This window comes from Lepidochelys kempii, chromosome 16 (genome assembly GCF_965140265.1).
Source record: "Lepidochelys kempii isolate rLepKem1 chromosome 16, rLepKem1.hap2, whole genome shotgun sequence".
Taxonomy (NCBI): Eukaryota; Metazoa; Chordata; order Testudines; family Cheloniidae; genus Lepidochelys; species Lepidochelys kempii.
In genome coordinates, this window is record NC_133271.1 from 16,103,093 (window position 1) to 16,109,190 (window position 6,098).

Genomic DNA, 6,098 nt, shown 5'->3' on the forward strand with positions numbered 1-6,098 from the left:
TATTGAATTGTGTGTGTATATACGTATGTATATGTGTGTGTGTGTATATATATAGCGTTCCAAATCGTTTCTCCATATAGTTAGATAGCTATTTATCGGGTTATATAATCTGTCTATATAATATAACATACCGTAGCTTTCTGTGTGGAAATGCTAGTGAAACACACACACGTGTATGAATATGAAAATATTGAACCGCCTCAAAGATGCATGATCAATTTCCAAGTGGAATTAGAAAGCCAACAATTCAAAGACAGAAAAATGAAACCAGTTTACTCTGTTTGCCCAGGTGCTGATGCTGATATTTATAAATAAGCAAACGGTACGTAAACGGAGAGGGAAACCAGAGAAGCAGATTCCTGTTCGTGTAAATGTCGGGGTTTAAGCTTGATGCGTTATTTTCTAACTAAAGAGGGGAAATGTCCTTAGTTTAGTGAAGAAGCTGCATTTGGAGGGAAGGATTGTTACCGGTGAGAATCCGATTTGGATCCCCACCTCCCCATTTGTACATCTGCAGATCTTTATGAAGAGATTTTAAAATACTGGGATTTCAAAAACGTGCTGTTGGAAATTATTTATTTTTGTAAAAAGGGGGGAATTCGATTCGATTTGATAGCTGGAATTGGGAGAAAATCGCAAGCTTGTTCTCAGATTGCCGGGTTTGTGATGAGGGTAGGGGACATCCATATACAAACTTGCCATCAAAGGCTGAGATTGGAGTTCCTTTCTTCTTATTATTACAAGTAATTCCCCTCTGCACTTCCACACACACACACACCCCAAAAGAGATAAATTTACAGACGGTAACCGTTCAAATTCCTGTCTAATTTTTTTCACAAATTATTTCTAAAAACAAAAATACAAAAAAAAATACCCTTTCTTGATTCAGACGATCAGGAATGTAGTACTGTATATATTCGAGGTAATTAAATAATTGGGGGTTAAAGGGTAAAATGAAATATCTCAAATCAAAAGAGGGACTAGAAGCTTTCTAGCTATGATCAGAAACTTGTTCAGGATGAAGGGAGAGTGTTATCTCCATGTTACACCTTCCTTTCCTCGAAAGGAACTGAAATACGGGGCTGTGAAGAGCCGCTGACACGAGTGTTTTGGAGAAGGCTCGGTGTGTGGAGGTGCCCGGAGTGGAGAAGGACGACGGGGGGGGGGGGTATGTGTGTGTGTTTGTGTTTTCTAGGAACCAACCCGGATTTTCCTGGAAGATGCCTTGCCAAGCCTGGAATGCAGGAATCTCTGCTCCTGATTGTCCAAACGCAATTCTTGTGCAATGGAAACATACAAACCAAGAATTGTGTCTGGACATCTGTGGCAGAGATTTCACCTTCATCGTTTTGGTTTAGGGAGTTGATTTGAGGCCAAAAAAAAATCCCTTCATCCCCTGGATCCTGTGTGCAGCAAGGTAATAAATATTCCTAACTGGCAATCGCTAAAACCCCTCATCTCAGAGGGATCTTCAAAACTGTCTCTCTACACTCAGCGTTTGTAGGTTTAAATATGTTTTTTTTTAAATAACAATTCCCTACGTTTAGCTCCAACAAATATTTCAGTTCTAATGCGTCAGGTAGTTACTAGTAAAAGGCTGCCGATGTTGCTCAGAGAGATTTTGTTCTTTGAAACGAATAACACCTTTAACAGCTGGAAATATTTTGTGTGTCTATTTAATTCTAACCTAGCTCGCTGGTTTTAAATAATCGAAGATTTTAATAAAAAAAAATTCAGTTTAAACTTTCCACGGTTTTTTTTTTATCTGCCTTAAAATCAAAACTGCTGAAGGAAAAAAAAAGAGAATTTAAAAACGTTTTCCAAATATTTTCTGGCTGATTTTTTTTTTATACAAGCCCGTTGTAGTTATTTTACTCAGCTGAAATTGTAGAGGGGGGGAATCTACATACATAAAAACAACAGCGGTAAAAAGACGAAGGCATAAAGCGGTTTGAGAATAATCAGAATTCTGGGTAAAGTTGACTTTCCCAGGAAACCAGACGAAATAGATCTGATTCAAAGGGTGTCTAAAAAACGAACCCTCTGAGCGTTCTTCTGGAGAATTGCTTTAAAAAACCCCACTAGCCCCTGTGATCTTTAATTTCCTCCTCGCTGCCGGTAGATCGCGGGGGAACCCCCCCCCGATAACCACTAATGTGCTTGCAATAGTGTTTTGATCGGACCGAGGGAAAGCCGGCACTGTTTGGGAAGTCTCGAAAGTGGAGGGGAATCGAATGACACCAGCGTCCGGGCTGCCCTCGCTCCGGTTTTGTGCCGATGGGCTGGGAGGAGAGACAGCTCCTCTGGGGAGCTTTGCTGGGTGATTCCAGCCCCCGGGGAAAAGCCCTCTCCCTCTCTCCCAGGGGGGTCCATTCCCCACCTCCTGGAAGATCACCCTGCTGCTAGAAGGGGAGCCTAGCGCTGGCCCAGCTGGGGGGTTTCTCTCTGGTCTGCCCTTCTCCGGGGCAGGGAAAGCCGGCGGCCTGCATGCAGGAAAGGTGTCGAGTGCCGCTGTGGTCTGCGCTTTCGGGCGCTGTGTCCCGGTTCCCTTGGAGCCTATGGGTCCCGATCCTCCCTAGCAGAATCGCTGCCACCCCCCACCCTCTTTTTCGAAAGGAGGGGGAGAGGGTCAGTCCCCGGTGGGAAGCTTCTCCGCCACCATCGCGGGATCGGAGCCGGGATTTCTCTCCCCCCACCCTCACCCCCACCCCTCCGGGGTGCAGAAGCACGTGTAGAAAAACCAGCCAACCCCGCCCCCAAAGAGCGATCTCCATTTTAGGGGGTGCCTGTGTTGTCCCCCCCCCCCAGCTGAGCCGCGTGGGAGGGAGAGAGGTTGAGAGAGGCCAGGGCAGGATGCGCGGCTGGCACCGCTTCTGGGGCACCTGGGGGGGGAGGAACCGAGGTGGGAAGCTGCAGCGGGGGAGAGCGCCCCGAGAGATGCCAGCTCCGGGCCGAAGCAGGAGGCTCCTTTGAACCCCCCCCCCCCAGCACAGTCCCCACCCAGCCTCCCCCCACCCGCGCAGAGGGACCCTGCCCCCCGCGCCCAGTCACCTGGCCAGGGGACATCCCCCCTCCCCCAGCCGAGGGGTTCCCAGGACCCCCCCCCTCCAGACAGTCTCCCCGGCTGCGCGACCCCGGCCCCCTCCCTGCGGCTGCAGCAAGGAGCCTGACCGGCCAGCGGCCCTCGCCTTGCTGCAGGCTGAGCCGGGGGTGGGGGTGTGTCGGGGTGGGTGGGTGGCCCAGCTCTGCCCCGCAGCCCCCCGTTGCGATGGGGATGGGGGTCGGAGACCGGAGGCCAGGAAGGCCCGGGGCTGTGCTCCAAGCCCAGCAGCCCTGCGGAGAAGAGCCGCCCCAGTGGGATCATAACGCGAGCGGAGCGGAAAGCTCTGCCCCCTCCAGCCACAGAGCTGCGGCTGCAGCATCCCCGCCCCCCCGGAGGGGCATGGTCAAAGCCGAGCTCGGCCCGGCCCTGCAGCCGCCCCGATCCGCCCTTGGCTACCTGCGCCAGGGAGAGAGACCAGCCCCTAAGCAGCAGCCACCAGCTGGGGCTGGGATCCCGCGCTGCAGGACCCGGGAAAAGGGCGGGGGCGATTGGCGGCTGCTGCTAACAGCAGGGAGAGGGCGGGGATAGGAATAGGGCCAGTGGGGGCTAAGGACAAGCCTGCAGCCCAGGGAACAGCAGTGAATTCCTGGGCCCCTGGCCCAGGCTCTCTCCCTGCCAAGCCAAGCGGGGAGAGGGGAAGGAGGAACTGGGGCGTAGAACCGCCAGTCTGAAATCATCCATCCCATTACACCCAAGCAGCAGCCCACAGCAAACCTCCCGGGTGTGATTTAAGGAGCAAGGCATCTGCCTCCTAAAGCTTATGACTCTGCTGGGGCAACCAAGGAACAACATATGGCAAGACAAGCAAAATTTCACCAAGAACCCAGGCAGGACAAAGCTTGAGGTAAAGAATTAAACAGGCCTGGGGCTCAGAAACTTCTGCTGTGACAGGCACTAGCCACAGCATCTCCCACTCCTTGCCTGGTATTGCTAGCTTTTCTTGCTCTGATCTGCAGTTTTTACTGCATCTCAGGCTAATCCTTCTGGGGTTGTCTGCACTTTTACTATTAAGGCAAGTAAGATTTCCCAGTGAAGAAACTCCTCCTAGGATAAGCAACCAAAAGGAAGATCCCAAGAAAACGATTCTTAAGCACAGATACAGCTTAGGGCAGGAAAGGGCACTGATGCAGGGCTACACCCATCTCCTTCCCACCACCTAAATCTGTTTTTAAGTCTCTCACACACTTTACTGTTCTCAGCCAGTTCCTAGGGATCTAGACTCCTTTTGTTTTGTTTGTCCCCTTCCTCCCAGTTCACGCAGTGAAATTAATGACAGGTAAATTCAGAACAAATGAAAGCCTTTGGCCTGTGTAATTCACAGCAGCAGCATGGCAGAGTCAATGGCTGCAGCTGGATTTGACAGAGGCTGATGACTAATTTTGTTACCCATAATGCTCAGCACTCTTCACCTTGAAAGCACTTCGGAAACATTAACAAGTTAATCATCATAATTCATAGTGGTTTTAGTTATGCGTGCTAGGACATGGTAAACATCTCTTGGCATAAACCCATCACTCGAGAGGTCAAACAGGAGAGCGTCTCCCCACTCCCTTCCCACCATACAGAATGCAAATTTGTTAGGTGCAGCATACAGAAGGATTCATGTATTGGCCACATACATTGCCCGTGTCAAGATACCGCACCTGCTAGAGCAACAGTCTAGGGCAGCATGACTGTTGCTGTGTTTCTATCTCAGCTACCAAACAGCAGCTCAGGAGAGACCCAAGCTAGGAAGAGCAGGTAACAGTGTAGGTGACAAGTATTTGAAAAATTTGTGCAATACCTGGCTGTATTACATTTAGCTGTAATCAGTGCTACAGTCCTGATGGAGGTGCACTGGCAGAGAAACACATGGGACCAGGACTGGAAGAGGAGGGGTGGGGGTGTACTGGTAGGCAAAGGACCAAGGAAGATTGCTAGAGCCATGTAGATGGAGGATGCTTGCAAAACATATTCCAAACCTTGGTTCATGCTACTGGTATCAGCTCCTCAGTTTTATTTACATGAATCTCACCCTTTGCCCTCCTATACTTTGACTGTGGCCTGGTTAGCAGCACAGAGGAGGAGTCTGGGCCAATATGCATTTTCAGGGAAATTGCTGGAAGTCAAACAACCATCTCAGTTTGTTAAACACAAACCTCCATTTCAGCCACAGCAATAACAGGACTTTCTCAGTTGGTAAACGACCATGGGAAGTCTCACCTTCCTTTCAGGAATCTGGGGAAAGCGTTTACAAGATGCATACTATTTGCTTTTGCAGCATTTTCATTATTGTTTTCAGTATGTTCCAGCCCCTCTACCCTTAGATTTCTGCAGCAGTTTTTGATGCGCAAAGCCAGGATGGCTGGTGCGTACCTGCTCTGCAGCAGTTCTGGCTCCACATCTCTGATGCTGAAAACCACATTCAATGCAGTTCTTACACTTCTGCTTCCCATCTCAGAAACATGATTCACTGCACCAGATTTTATAGGCAGAGGGCCTGCTTCTCTACTGCCTTGCATGTAGCATAGTTATTTGCACTTGGGTGGGTGCTCCAGTCTCATCTGCCAGTGTTTTACCCTCCTTTGTACAGATTTGTAAACATTAGGAAGTTAGAATAGTGTTTCACACCCACTTTGCACAGATGTAAACAGTGACAAGATGCAGGTGAGGGGAGAGCCAGGCTCTAATAGGTGTCTACACTGCAATCAAAAACCCACAGCTGCACCGGAGCAGTTGGGTTGGTGAGGCTCAGGCTACAGGGCTGGTTAATTGCAGACTGAGGCTGCAGCTCGAGCTCTGGGACCCTCCCACCTCACTGGGAACTGGAGCCTGAACATCGATACCACAATTAAACAGCCCCTTAACCTGGTCCAGCTGTGGGTTTTTAATTGCAGTGTAGACACACCCTCAGGGTACATTACCATCCACTCTCCACCTCATGTGAAGACACAGCTAAAAACCTCTTTCCTTCTTTCCTGTATTTCACATTTCCACTTATCTGCTAACGTTGCAA